General features: G+C 31.7%; 1 protein-coding gene across 8 annotated transcripts in view; it reads right to left on the bottom strand.

The window, feature by feature from the left end:
- LOC126734302 (fat-like cadherin-related tumor suppressor homolog) overlaps positions 1–4,641 on the bottom strand; it is a 450,385-nt gene extending 445,744 nt beyond the window's left edge. For all 8 annotated transcript variants that reach the window (XM_050437862.1, XM_050437863.1, XM_050437865.1 and 5 more), the window contains exon 1: positions 4,443–4,641. The gene's annotated coding sequence lies outside the window, so the exon portion shown is untranslated. The remainder of the gene's footprint in view (positions 1–4,442) is intronic.
- Between the last annotated feature and the right edge of the window lie 11,152 nt (positions 4,642–15,793).

Below are 15,793 nucleotides of genomic sequence, written 5' to 3'. Positions count from 1 at the left end.
ATGTGATTTTTATCGTCATTATGACGTCATATGAAAACGTCGTTAAAGTCATTTGCTGACGTTTTTGTCACGTCACTTGATTTCCTGCCAGGAAATCAAAATTTCATTCAAAATCATATGATGAAAATAAGTGGCTTTGTGGATGTGACTCTAGAAATGCATTATTTTATTTCCTGTGTCTGTTATTTGGCGGTGAAAGTTCTTGGACCAAGTCAGGTGTAACGGATTACGGGACATTTAAGTAATCTGATTAAAAAACATTTACAAAACAAAGCTTACTTAATTAACGTTTTAAATTTAGCAAATATAGGCCGAGTGAACATTGCTACCCAACTCAAATGAAATGAAAATGTTGAAAAAAACAGATACATTTTAGGCAAAATTATTGACTGTATCAAGTTCTGTGGTGTTTTCGAATTAGCTCTACGAGGACACGATGAAAAAGATGACTCCTTAAACCCAGGAGTTTTCAGACTTTAGAGGTCTCTTGGATCTAATGGGCAATGTGGACTCCGCAATAAAAGATCATTTTAGCAGTGGTAGTGCTTTCAAAGACATTCCAAGACAATACAAAATCAACTTTTAGATTGTATGTTAGAGGTGTGCCAAGATGAAATACTAGCGCAAATTAATATGTCCAAGCTTCTTGCCATTATAGCCGATGATACCACAGATATTTCTGGAAAAACGCAGACCTGCCTTGTAGTTAGGTATGAATGCAAAGGGAATATATATGAAAGATTCTGGTCATTTGTCAATCCAAGTGGACAAGACGCAGATGCTATTTCGACTGTCATTATGGAAGCACTGAATTGAATGGTGAAAAATAATGTACAGAAAATTATTTTCTAAAGCTACGATGGAGCAGCTGTAATGTCTGCAAAAAATAATGGTGTTCAAGCGAAAATCAAAAATATATATGAATGCGTACTATACTTACTGTTACGCACATCAGCTTAACCTAATTATGGCTTAAAGCGCAGCAAGTAACAAATCTGCTAAAGTATTTTTAGCTTTCTTTTCAAATTCACCTGCTCGGTTATCAGCTTTAGATCAATCAGTAGCCCATAGAATACTATCTGTTTTTTCAACTAGATGGAATTATCAATCCAGAGCAGTTTACGTTGTTTTCCAAAATCGCCAAAAATTAATTGAGTGCTTTGAGGAACTTCGAAAATCTCCTTCTGTTGAAACTGTAAGAAAAGCCAGTGGTTGTCTGCGACTTTTCGAAGATTTCGACTTCAACTTCTGGTTACATTTTTTCCAACGTTTATTGCCACACATTGATATTTTATTTAATCACTTCTAATCGCGAAATGCATGTGGTTCCGCCATAAAAAAAAATGTTGACATCTTCCTGGGCATCATCGAGAAAGTGCGAGGTGAAATAGAAAATATTTTGCAAGAAGTTTCGGACGATTTAAGTGTGTGTTGTACAACGAGAAGGAGAAACGAAGACTCAAAAATTCGTGATGCAAAAGAGGTATGTGATATTTTATCTACACAAGCAAACGATAGATTTGAAAATACGGACTACATAGATATAGCGAAACTGTTAAATTGTAATAGTTTTGAAAATTATGAAAAAACCTTTCCAGAAGCAAAACTTGTGTCGGCAGTGAATCGTTATTCATGTTTAAACAAAAATAAACTTAAAACCGAACTAATGGTTATTTATGAAAGACCAGATTTTAGACAGTTTTCAAGTATCCTCTCACTATTAAATCTTATTTATGATAACAACTTAGATGATTCATTTAGTTAAGTAATGACCTTAGTTTTGATAATAGTTATAACACCAATATCCACTGCAGAAGCAGAATGTTGCTTCTCAACTTTGAAGCGGATAAAAACATTTCTGCGAAACACTATGTCACAAGACCGACTTAATGCTCTGGCAATGCTTTCAGTAGAAAAAGAGCTAATTCTATTGAAAATTTTAATGTAAAAGTTTAGAATAATTTGTTAGCAAAAAAAATAGGCGAATGGAGTTTATATATAAAAAATAATATGAAATGTTCTTTAAATGATTCATTATAAATCCTTGTTTTGTTAGTTAATAATTTTTATTTTTTGCAATCTGCATATAGAATGACCCTATAAATACAGACCCAATTTGTGTATTTAGCTTTTATTGATCAACATCTATTTATTTGTCAAAATGTAAACTTTCAATAAATTAAACTAATAAAAATTTTTTTCCTGTAATTTTATATCCAGTTTTATTCTGAATAAGGTGTTTATTCAAGTTTCTGCCATACAATAATATATATTTACACCCGGAAATTATGCCAGAACCATGCAAATAAATATATATAGTAACTCAGAGCTAATTTTTATTCATATTATTTAATGCAGCACACAGCACAAAATAGTCATGAGCCGCCACTGTTTCCTGGGTTTATTTACACCCCCACACAGTGGTCAATTTTTGGAAATTGACAGGAAAAGAAGATTGGTAAGAATTATTTGGCATAAAATGATAATACATGATTGCAACAGGTTTTGTACGATAATTTATTAAAAATTAACAACCAAATAATAAAAAAACCTCCAGAAAGTGTTTTAAAAAATAAATAAAGAAAAAATAAAGAGTTTAATTTTTACAAAATCAGTTTTTTTAGTTTCAAATTAATTTGAAAAATCTATAATTAAAATAATTAACCTAAAGTCATATAAACAAGTACATAATATGTATATACAGGGTGATTCGTTATTTCATCAATGACTAAAATTTTTATTTAAAAATATAGATCCTTCGTTTTAATTTAAAAGGTTTTTAATTGTTTATGCTGACGAAGAATCCCGTAGCAAAAAATCAATTGAACGACGCGATTTCAATTGTTCTTGTTATTTCTCTTTTGTTATTATTTTGCATTTTGATAAGTTATTTTTGAAATTTTAGTACGCAAACTCTATATATTTGAAATCAGGAATAAAATAGTAAAACCTGGTAAAACTTTTTTTGCTATTAAAAAGAAAATAAAATTACATATAGCTTTAATACATTTTTCGGACTTCTCTATTTTTCAAAATAATTTATAATAGATAACTCTGTCACAGACAAAAAGTAAATATTTTTAAATACTTACGTATAACTGCTCCTTCCATTGTGAAAATTTGTATAGTAATATTTGCAATAAAACATGAATAAATAAACAAACGTTAGTTTAAATTTTGGTTTGAACTCAAATACTTCACAACTGCCAAATAGTTTTAACATGTTTGTATTAGAAGTATCCATAGTGTAAGAAATATGCCGAATAAGGATCACGTCTCGGATCACGTGCATATAGCCTGGATTGGTACCGTCGTCATCGTGGTCCAGGTCAACGGTATATTATGAAAGGGAATATCGATCTCACCATAATTTGGCAAAAAGGAAATACACGCGGGCATTGAAGGGAAAGACAGATTGGCTTTGACTATTGAAAGTTTAAGTCGATCCCGGTGACTTTTATATTTTGTTTGTTTTTGTTCATTTTATTTTTAAATCTTAAATTGTAATTAAAATAGTTATTTTTTTTAAAGTCTGGTTTTATTTTTCTATATTTCTGACAATAGCTATGATTTCAAAGCCTATTACCACATTTTTTCTCCTCGCTTAATTATTCGAGATTCTTTACTATTTTCTTGCTAATTTGAATGAATTGACCACTGTGCTCCAGTTTGAAGATATAACAAAATTTTCAAATAATTATTTCTTAAATTGTTTATTATTTTTTAAACAATAGTCTTTTATGCTGCAAGGAAATCAAATTTACACCCCTTTTAACTATACATATGTAATTATAGTTTTTCTCTTAAATTTATTTTTGACGTTTAAAATCGGATTAAATCCCAAAATATTTTTCGCTTTTGATTCTGTCGCTAACTTCTATGACGTTTTAATAGTTAATGGCAACAAATTATTTAACATAATGTTATAAACAAAATAAAGTGTTTATTCCAATTTAAGACTTACTAGTAGTGTTAAATTACTTGTTTTTACTGAATAAAGAACTGTATTTATAGTTTAACATTAATAAACTATTTACCTTTAACTACCACCAATTTGTGATTAAAGATGTTTATATTATTTTAATACATAACGAAAAAGCAATAATTATTTTGAATACTCTTAAAATATTTTCCTATTCTTTTAAATGTAAAGAAAATATATAAATATTTCTTAAATAGTCTATAAATAAATAATGCTGCTAGGGGAGGATATAAAAGTAAAAACTAAAATTATCACTTTTTTCTATATCACCCTTTAATTTCTCCCAAACAAGTTAAATAAATATTGTCTTCACTCCTTAATAAAAGAAACATGAAATACGAAATTTATAAAAAAATTTACTTGTTTACTAAAAGCCTAAAAAGGTCCATCATCCTTGAGCCCGACACACGGTCAAACGCTCGTAAACAATCAAAAAAAGAAAGAAACACCGCTCACTTACCTTCGAAACGTTCAAGTTTTCGGCCTAAATCGCTGACAGTGTACGAAATAATCCAATAAATGGACACGCTTAAGGCACAATCACTAAATTCACTTTCAAAACTCAATAACACTCGGATTCGAATTTCCCGGCACACGTATCCCGGAAAACAAACACAAATCCAGACACGAACGGGAATGAGAAGGAATCCGTCAACGCGCCGATCGTGTTTTAAGACTGAATCGCGTTCAGGATTTCGACTATAGTCAGGTTTCACTTGGGGTCGACGTTGCCACGGTGGACCAATGAAAAATCCTCTAAAGATATTCAAAATTGAAAAAGTTATTTTTGTGTTTAAAAACGCGAGTTGCTGCTCTTTGGCGTCTTCAGAACATGTGAAACTACTTGCTAATAACCTGAAAAATTCAAAAAAAAACTTGGGTTTTTGTAACCAAGGGTCTAAATTAAAATCCTTTTCTTAACCTAATTGTCGAAAAAATTATAAAATTTTTAATGTTCTCAAATGCAATTTTTAGTTCCAAAGGCCAAGATTTCCATTTTTTTTTTAAATTAGGAAAATATTCCTCGGATATCCACCTTCTATTCGCTCTTTTAATGACGACCCCTTTTTCAAGCTATAATTATGATTTTCCAAAGAAAAATCATATTTTCGATTAAAAATAACAAAATTTCCGAACCACTTTACTTTTTAACAATTTCCATGTTTTTATTGAAGAAGTCCATTTTGTCCACACGTTTTCTTAAAAGTACGTCCAGTTTTCTCCACAAAATAAAATTTCAAAGGTGATGCATTTCATGTTTTTGATTGTTCTGAATCAGCAAATGATAATGATGAATTATCTCCTCAAATTTGGAATTTACCTAACTATAAGAGTAGGTTCTAATTTTCCTTTAAAATCTAACTTTTAACCTTATCTGGCAACGTGGCGCATTGTTTTGGTATCACGAAAAGCCATGTGCTTCACCACTCGATGATCCCATTGGCGTACGGCTTGCCCGGGGGTGAGGGGGGGTGACAAGGGGATATTATAGGTAGACTGGTTTGCGTTTGCCGATGGCGGGTAGAGGTACTTCTCTCTACCTAACTGAAGTGGTACTACTGCTTTAGTGCGGGCAAAAATGGCAATTTTTGTCAGTTTTTTGTAATTTTCCTATTTGGCTTAAGTGGACTACTCTGTTTCATCCTTTTTTAGTGGTTTTTCATCATAAGGTGATAAAAAATATATTGTGAGACGAATTCGGAAGTAATTATTTCGTTAGGTATTACCTCAGTATTTTAATAAATATCGATTTTAATAAAAATAGATCTTTTCTAGACTTTCAATTATTAAAAGTAATAAAAATAGTTGAGTTGTTAAAGAAGAGTTTTTTTCCTTTAGTTGCTAGCTAATTGGATTAGGGAAAGTTGGATATGATTAATTGATAACGTGTTACTCGGATACTCAATGGGGTGTATATATCAAACCCCAAGGATTCATCTTGAAGACCCAGGTAGCATCCGTTAAGCCAATGCATTGTGTCTATCGTATGGACATCCAAAAATGATATCCAATGGACAATTTAACGACACACTCTTTAACGTCCATTTAGAATCCATTACTTATACCATAGTACACACTGATTTGGACCTGTTGTGGACATATTTTTCCCAATCGGTCCAAAACTTGTAAAATTTTCCTAAATGAGATTTCTTACTAAAAAAGATATACAGGGTGTTTCAGAACTATGGGATCAAACTTCTAGGGGTTGTTCAGTGCAACAGTAGAATCCATTTGAGTATATGAACCCATGTCCGGAAATGTGTCACTACGCCACTACGGCCCTAAGACGCGTTTAAATTTAGAAAAAATATTAATTACCTAAATAGGATCTGATGGATTTATTTTTACCTTTTGTATATGATACCATCACAACAATTGTCAAAATATCTTCCTCCAACTTCATTACACCGATTTAAACGCCGCACATGATTTCGGCGACTACACTAAAAATTTGATCCTCGTTTTGAATGATTTCAAATGCTGCTGTTATTCGTCCAATTAAGTCTAGCTCTGATTCTACTGGAGTTTCGTAGACTAAAGATTTTACATGTCCCCACAAGAAAAAGTCGAGCGATGTTAAATCGGGTGACCTAGGAGGCCAAGAAACTGCTCCACCTCTGGCAATCCAACGGTGCCTAAACCGCTGAGCCAAATAATCGCGTACTTGTACAGCAAAGTTAGCCGGCGCTCCATCATGCTGAAACCACGTTTGCTGTCTAACATTTAGTGGAACATTTTCAAGGAGTTCTGGGAGAACTTCCTCCAAGAAACGCAAAAAAATAGGTCCTGTTAACCGTTCCGGTAGAAGGTATGGCCCAATTAAATAATCATCAATAATGCCTGCCCATACGTTGACAGACTAACGATTCTGATGTTTTCTTGGAAAAATTGCATAAGGATTTTCTTCGTCCCAAACATGGCTATTCCTACTATTAAAAATACCGTCTCTTGTGGGAGGCTTCATCAGTCCACAAAACATATTGTAAAAAAATTGGTTGTGCAATGATGTGATCCAGAAGCCATCGACAAAATTGAACTCTAGGATGATAATCGGCTGCAGTCATACCTTGAACTTTCTGGAATTGGTAAGGATGGAGTTGTTGCTCGTGTAGTACCCGCCAGACAGAAGCGTTACTCGTATTCATATTCTTAGCGACTATTTAATGGTTCATCGGCAACTCGCTGAAGCACCTCTCCTTCAAATTCGACCGTTTTTACGGTTCGAGCAACACCAGTATCATGCATCTTAGTCTTAAACATGCCTGTCTCAGCGAGCCACCGATGAACCGCAATAAACTTTTTGTATCCAGGATGCTGTCGTTCAGGATAACGTTCATGATACAACCGCGATGCTGCTCATGCATTGCAGTTTGTTGCTCGGTATGCCAAATGCATATCCGCCAATTCTTGATTGGTTTTCCATTAGCAATAAATGTTTAAAAATTGTAAGCTATAAAATATATTAAACATGACATTGAGAATTAACATTGATAAGCGTTGATTTTAAACAATTGTTGTTATGGTATCATGTACTAAAGGTAAAAATAAATGCAGCAGATCCTATTTAGGTAATTAATGTTTTTTATGAATTTTATCGCCTCTTAGGGCCGTAGTGGCGTAGTGACGTATTTCCGGGCATGGGTCCTATACTCAAATGGGGTCTTCTGTTGCACTGAACAACCCCCAGAAGTTTGATCCCATAGTTCTGAAACACCCCGTATATAGTCAAAACAAACTTACTTTTAATTTTAAATCGTTTCCTTTAATAGTGCGTCGAAGATATTTTGTAATTACTATCTTCATTGAATTCTTGCCCCAGAATGAAAAAGGTTGATTACATATGAAGAGCCAGGGGGAATAAGGATGAGAGTCCATGAAACATAAAATCGAAATATCGATAAAATTAAGAAACAATAAGAAACAAAAAATTCTAGCAGAGATCGCAAAAAACTGAGAAAGATGAGGGTCCAGTGACTTTCATCGATATTTCCTCTTATAATCAAGAACTTATACGGTTTTTCAATAAAAGCTCAATTTAACAAAATAAATCTTTATTGTTTGGTGACAAAATGGAGACTACGAAATAAAATAGAAATTCTCAATTGTGTGGCAGGCTGCAAATGTACTCCTGTGCCGATTCTCCACAAAATCTTGCAAGCTTAGTTAGATCTTTGAACTTAGCACCTGATAAAGGGAGTAGACCTGAAACAAGACAAACTGGATAAGGTAAAATCTAATCGGAAAATGCATACAAATTTATACCTTCGTAAGAAATTCCAGGTAATTCAAACTCCCCCCTATTGTTTGGCACCAATGGTTTTCCGACGATATCAGCTAACTGCCACTCCCCGTTGAATGTTGTCCGGAAATACACAAGCCCTGGATTTTCTTTTGAAAATTTTATTTCCCTAATAACTCTAGTTGGAAAGGGACTTTTTTTTGTAAAATGTATTTAGAAGCACTTCCCATTGCCGGAAATAGTGTTGTTGAACATTTTCACTTTTAAAGGGCGATGGTTTACTCCGACTTGACTCGAAAGCCTCTATCCAGTTTTGCGGTATTTCTGCTCTATGCTTTTGATTCACTGCGGCGAAGTCCTTGTCGCACTCCATATATGAATGGCCTCGGAAATGTCATTTGAATAAAGTCCAAACGTTTCTGGAAATGTATAACATAATGCAAGTATTTAAACATAGTCCAGTTTTTATTTTGTCCTGGGCATGAGTCACAGAAAATGTTTAGTTTCCTCGTTTGCTGATTTAGATGATTGTACAGCATATGATGCAATGACGAACAAACATCCAAGCTTCCCTTTTTGCCTATTACTTCTGGATACGTATAGAAAATAGCTTGATTATCCGATAAAATGTGAATAATAAATGTGTAAATTGACAATTAACGGCAATAATACACGTCATTTGCGGAAATGTTTGAAACTGGCAAGTTCTTGGCATAATGGATGCATATTGATTCCATTTCCATTGTCTTTCTACTATCATTCTTCGCAGCTGTTTTCCTTTGGTAAAAGGTATCTGCTTTCCTCAAATGAATATCTTTATCCAGTTGCAGTTTCTTCAGTTCTCTGAGAATTTCAGCAGTACTTTTTTCCGTCTTTGAGAGTTTTGATTGAAGATTCTGTATTTTGACGTTTATCTCGTCACAGAAAGAACAGGTATCTGAACGAGAGTACCCAAAACTAGTGTTGAAGTTCTTGTTAAAAATTTCTCGATAGCTGTCGTAAGATAATTTCATATCATGATGTTTTTGTTTAAACAGTTTATGCATTTTTGCAACATTTAGGTCCTCCGATAGATACGTTTTCTTGGACTTACTTAGCCTGCTACGGGATTTGAAAGACGAGATGTGCTGCTTTACACACGCAATTGTTTTCTTGGACAGAGCATTCTTTCTATTTCTGTGCTTACCTCTGTTGTCAACTGGAGAAACACCTGTCATTTTTAATGACCTTTGAATTGTTTGGACACGCCGCCCACTTATTCCGTGAATTGACAGGAACGCTTTAAAGCATATCTGAACGTCAGAAGTGACACCGTCTTGCCCCAAGACTCGTATGATGACTGATTAAACTTAGTGACTTCATTTTGCGGTTTACGGGGTCGTCGTCGCTGAATGGGCCCTACGGAAATTAGTCCGGCAAGATACGAGTTGAGAGTTCTGCTCATTGTATGATGATAAAGAATTATTGAATTCACGCAAAATTATACGACGCGTTTCTTCGTTTACAACAGAAAAACATTTCAAATTCTTACACTTACAATCACTGCCAGTCTCATTAGATTTCAAGCGAAGTTTCTTTGTAGCATCACAAATACGTCCATCTTTCCTTCGTTTTTTCGTCAGAGCCCTAGGCAAACTATTCTCCATAACCTCAAAAATGCACGTGTTTACAATATTTATCAGTTAGCACTCACAACAACACAGTCGCACTAATTTAAAACTGATATTTTTATAATATTATGAAGTAATATTTTTAAAGGCGCCATTCAATCCATATGGGACTCTCAGCTTTTTTTCCGCTGACCCATGGACTTTCAGCGTTCTTTCCTAGTACATCTAATTTTATTTCGATTATAACTTTGGACTGTCATCTTTGTTTCTTCTGATACTGTAACCCGACAAAATAGAGGCTATAAGCATGGTTTTGCATTGAATACTTTATTTTTCGTTAAATGTGGACTTTCATCGTTCTTCCTCCTGACTCTTCATATAAAAAAATTGCTGACTCAATTGAGCAGTCTATTCATTATTTTAATAAATTGCAAAATAAGACATACTATTACATCTTTTTTATTTTAGGTACTAAATTTGAACGACTCTCATACGGCTTACAACACCATGGGAATTCGCAACATTTTAAACTATATGAAAAAGATAACAAATAAAAATAAAAATCTTTTAAATTGAGAAGAAGGAGAGAAGATAAAAGATATAAGAGCAAATGCCTAAATTCTATGGCCTTTCTTCACTTATATTCTGGAATTTCAATGAAATAATTTCAATAGGCTCTGAATTACTAGTTTTTTTACTGTGTCAACTTCAAAACTTGGTAATTGTTCCAAAACTGTTGTATTTTCATTTAGTAAAAATCACTATCTGTCCTTAAACTTCGAAATCGTACTCTCCTATTTATGTATGATCCTTAATATCACACTTAGTGAGTAATATCCCGAGTGTCCTTTTATACAAAGTATTTGACAAGGAACATCACAAATGAAATATTTTATTGTAAATTGATAGGTTTTACTGTTAATGTGTACACAGCATGTCCGACCTCAATAGTCTTACATCAAAAAAATATTTCGTCAAACTTGTTTTTTTTTAAGTGTTAGTTAAGTGAGAATAGAAATTGTCGAGAAAAATCAACTTAGTAAACAAAATAATTGAAAATTGCTAATCCGGCTCGTAGGACCATGTAAATTAAGAACATTTCCACACTAAGTTAAACAACCGTAGAAAACTTTTAAAAAAATGCTTAAAAATTATTGGAAAACTTTTGAATCCAGCATAAAGCCCCATAATTAGGTCACTATGTCGGTAAATATTAATTTAAAAAATACTTCCTCATACGATCGATTATTGAAAAAAAAGAAGAAATTAAACTTATTCCTGTTTCAAGAAATATAAATTTAAATATTTAACGATATCTTTTGGTATATTTAATTCAATCAGGTAAAATAATTCTTAAGTAGGTACAAGCCTAATTGTTTAGATATTTAGAAAAATTGTATATTACACTATCTCATAGTTAAAATATTAAATATAATATAATAATATAAATGCAAATGTCTTAATTTAATACCAAAATGTTTAGGATTACGTATATCATACAAAAAAGAATACATAGAAAAAGAATTCAATTTCATAGACAAAATAAAATTGAAATAAAATACAAACATTATATAATTTAATTAATTAAAAAGATTTGAATCATATGCTTCTATATAAATAATAGTTATTTAAATAATTTTCAAAAATTAAAATAGGTTGATATAAATATATTAAATATACTTTATAATAAAAATAAAAATCAATAATTATTAAATATAAATAAACTCGTTATCGGAGTTTTATTTGAAACAGAAAAACTTGTTCTTCCTAAAGTTTAAATACCAAAAAAATTTGCTGAAATTAAATATCGTTTCAGATATAGAAAATGTAACAAAAGTCTTGTCATAATATGAATTTACAATAAGGACCAATATAGAAATTGACCAATAAAAGTTAAACAAATTTAACATGCTTTAAAGACGCTTAAACACTATTCAATTTCTTCCAGCGGTTCTTTTAAATATTAACACTTATGAAGCTAAGTTAAGTTTATTAATTAATGATAGTAACTATACTAAATTACCTTAAGATCCTAAAGAAAAACGCTAATTTATAATTTCTGGTGCTGATAGGTTTAAATCAACTTCACATACTAACAAACAAAACACCACATTAGGTCCACCATATATGTCCGGATCCAGAAGACGCACCTTTTTGGTGGTGGGACTGGATTTAGAAGATCTTAAACTTCAGTAAATTAAAATGAATATTTGAACATTTTTGGTTTTATTGCAAAAAAAAATTCAAATTTTACCTATCTAAACTACCATTATTTGCCTTTTACTGCTGTGGAAGAAAACAGGTTTTTTAAAGAAAAATTCAATAATAAAATACGTTTCTTAAAGTTGGTCTAATCCAGCCCTAACGTCCTTTGTCGATAACTACCACTATAAAAAAAATCGCCTTGTTCTGGAAATTATTGATTAATTAATCAATAATAAATGGATGCTGGAAGAATTTAGATATTTGAGATTCCAAGTATGATAGGATCCGCATTACTTAACCCGATATTCCGACTTTACCATAGTCTACAACAAAGTAATCCCTATTCCGGAAAACATAACCCGTAAATAATTGTTTAAAGCACAATTAAATTTGAGAAAGTTTCACGCATGAGGTTCCCCCTTTTCCTGTCTTTGATCCCGAAATATCCTCCAGAAGAAGAAAGAAATATGCGTGTCACTAAGCTGAAACAAACCCAGAATTCCCGAAAAGATTTCGAGGAAACCCCGTTTAGTAACATGTTAAATAAATAACGTCACGCTTAGTTGTTTTAACCACGTGAAATTTACAACCTTAGCTCCGGGAGGGCGAACGTCGCTCTCGTAGCATTCCAGTCTGGATATTTCCTAAATTTAGGATGCCAGCTTTGTCAGTTGTTGCATGAACGACTTTTGACGGATTACTGCTAATGAATTGAATTGTTTTCTTTGCTATCGTCTGTAAAGGACGTTAGTAGATGGTCCAGGAAGTTTTCGGTTTGAAAATCTATTCGTACCATCAGTGCTGGAATCAAGATATTTTTTTACTATAGTGTTTTTTCTATTTATGAGCTGCATCCATTTTATGGTGCTGATATGTCAGCAATGTTAATTCTAATATCTGGATTTTCAAGTTTTTTTTTCTTAATTTTGGCCATTTTCCTTACAAGTTTCAGATATTAAGTGCCTTGAATTTCTAGGCAGTTGATTCACTTAATTGTTCTATTTTTTAATATTAATCAGTAGAATGATTTTATCATTCCAGGCAGCTGAACTCTTATTTTTATTTTGGGAATTTGGTCCACTACAAATTTGACGAAGTTAAAAGTAAACTAAGGAAAATCAATTGCAAGTCTAAAGTTAAAAGGCAGATCTGAATTGCTTGGATGCACAGAACTTCTGCACTGCCTAAAGTTAAACACAACATTTTGGATCAACTGCCTGGAATCATATAGCTATTTAACTACTTGATTTTATAGATAAAATAGATTTAAATCAACTGCATAAATATTAAAGCAAAAGTTGTAAAAGTCAATAAATGTTTTTAAAATTCCAAACAGTTAAACGGTATTATACAAGGAACGGTTAAATATTGTATTTCCTTTCTAATTTTAGGCGATCCATCGATAAATCCTTCTTTAATTTTAACCAAGATTTATAGTGCCTTATGCTTGCAGATATTGGTTATCATTGAGTAATTATTAGTAAGGCAGTAAATTTGTTTTAATATTACAGATATTTAAACTATAAAATGTTTTTCTTTTTAATTTTATAGGCATTTGAAACGTGTTATGATTCTAGGCCGTTCAGATCTGAATTCTATTTTAGGTAGCATGTAATTTTAAAGAGTAGATCAACTAGATGAAACTAAAAGGAAAATGAATTACAAGTATAAAATTAGAGTGTAAAAGTCAGAGTCTAACTACCTGGAATCATAACATCTTTCTACTGTGTAAAATTAAAGAACTACTTTATTTATGTAATTAATTAAATTTAGTACACTACCTGAAAGGAAATAAAATGAACTAATTAAATATTATTAAAACTGAGTTGCCTGAAATGTATAATTGAATAAAAAATTGTATGGCTTAACTACCCAGAACCATAACTCCAATTAACTGGCTAAAACCAATCCACTACAAGTAAAGCAGAAGATCATTTAATTCTTGTCTGAAATTAAATAAGAAATCATCACTGAATGGCCTAAATATATGATAGTAAAATGAAAGCTAAAATTGTGAAAAGATTATGAGAGTTCAACATTAAAATCAGAGCTCAATGCCTGATATCAAAAAAAAATAATTATAAAATTTGACCCTTCTATATGAGAACATAATACCACTTAACTACCTGGAAAATATGATGACTGATAAGCCTGAAATTAACATATTATTTGCGATACAACTGCCTGTAAATAAAAATTGATTAAACTATTTACTTGCCTGAAATTAAAGAGCAAATTATGAGTGAAGGGCATGCGTCTTGTGAATTTTTTTTGACTTTGTTATCAGGCAGTTAAATATTTTATAATTCCAGGCAGTTGATATCTGACTTCATTAACTTGGGTAGTTAAATCCAAAATTTTGCCTTTAACTTTTATTCAGTCAAGTGGTTCTGTGCATTTAAGTAGTTGAGGTTTGGGTTAATTTTTAATTTTAGACTTGCAATTGATTTTTCCTATTTTTGCTTTTAATTTTATGTAATTGCCTTACATTAATCCACAATTTTTTCTTTAAATATAAATGCACTTCAAAAACTACCCAAAATGCAAATTAGAGCTCAACTGTCTCAATTCTTGAATGTAATTAATAAAATCATTACACTGAAAGAAAATGAAATCATAGCACAAATATCTAAAGATTTAAAATATTGAAACAACTTGCCTGGAATTAATAGCCGAATGACATAATACAAATATTGACCTCACTATATAGAATTTAACAACAATTTTTTAGGTCAATTACCTGGAATCATAATACTAATTAAGTGCCTGAAATAACAAACATGTTATACATTAACTACTTGATATACTAATACCACTCAACTGCCTGGAATTAAAACAATTTTAAATGACTCAACTACCTGGCTCGTATACTTGAAATTAACACGTTAACTGAGATATAAATTAAATCTATGGCATCAATATCTAAAAATATAAATTAATATCAAAATTTAGTTGCCTGAAATTTATAGCTGAATAACTGAAATAAGAAACAAATACAAATATTGAGATGTTATGGGTTAACTACCTAGAATGTGGCATAACATAATATACAACTTGCCTGAAACGAGAGACAAGAGAAACACAATGTATGTCCTTTCCAAATGGACTAATAACATAACAAAACCACTCAACTGCCAGGAATTGAAAAAAAAATATGGGATTACTAGGAGCCTGAAATTAAAGAATAAATTAAAAATGAAGCATGCAGATAACTTATGAGTTCAATATCAAGCAGTTGCATTCTTTTATTTGGTATGTGACGCTAAAGGAAATATTTAATTTAACAACTTTTCTATAGTTCTAGTTACCTGCAAAGGACGTTAGTCGAAGGTCCAGATATTTTTTTGCTGAATTTCAACCATTTTCCTACGGAAAGTCTTGTGTTAAGTCTTTTATTAAACAAAGGTTGTCATAATGACTGGATTTTCAAGCTTTTTCATTAGGTAACATTAGGCATTTTTGTTACAAATTTTATGGCTCAATTGCCTAGCATAATTAAACCAAAAAACTGTCTAAAATATTTTACTAGTCTTTTATTGGTCAAGAGTTTTTATACGAGTAGTGTCTGGATTTCCAAGCTTTTTCGTTGAAAAGTTCAGATTTTAAGTCTAGACAGTTGATTTACTTTATTATTCAATATTAAACAGTGCAGTGATTTTATAATTCCAGGCAGTTGACTTCTGCCTATAATATTTTTATTCTTAGTCTCTTAGTCAGTTAATTCAACAACTTTTCCAGAAAATTTGTGCAGTATTT

Source organism: Anthonomus grandis, chromosome 3 (assembly GCF_022605725.1).
Source record: "Anthonomus grandis grandis chromosome 3, icAntGran1.3, whole genome shotgun sequence".
NCBI lineage: Eukaryota > Metazoa > Arthropoda > Insecta > Coleoptera > Curculionidae > Anthonomus > Anthonomus grandis.
This window is presented reverse-complemented; position numbering and strand designations above follow the sequence as displayed.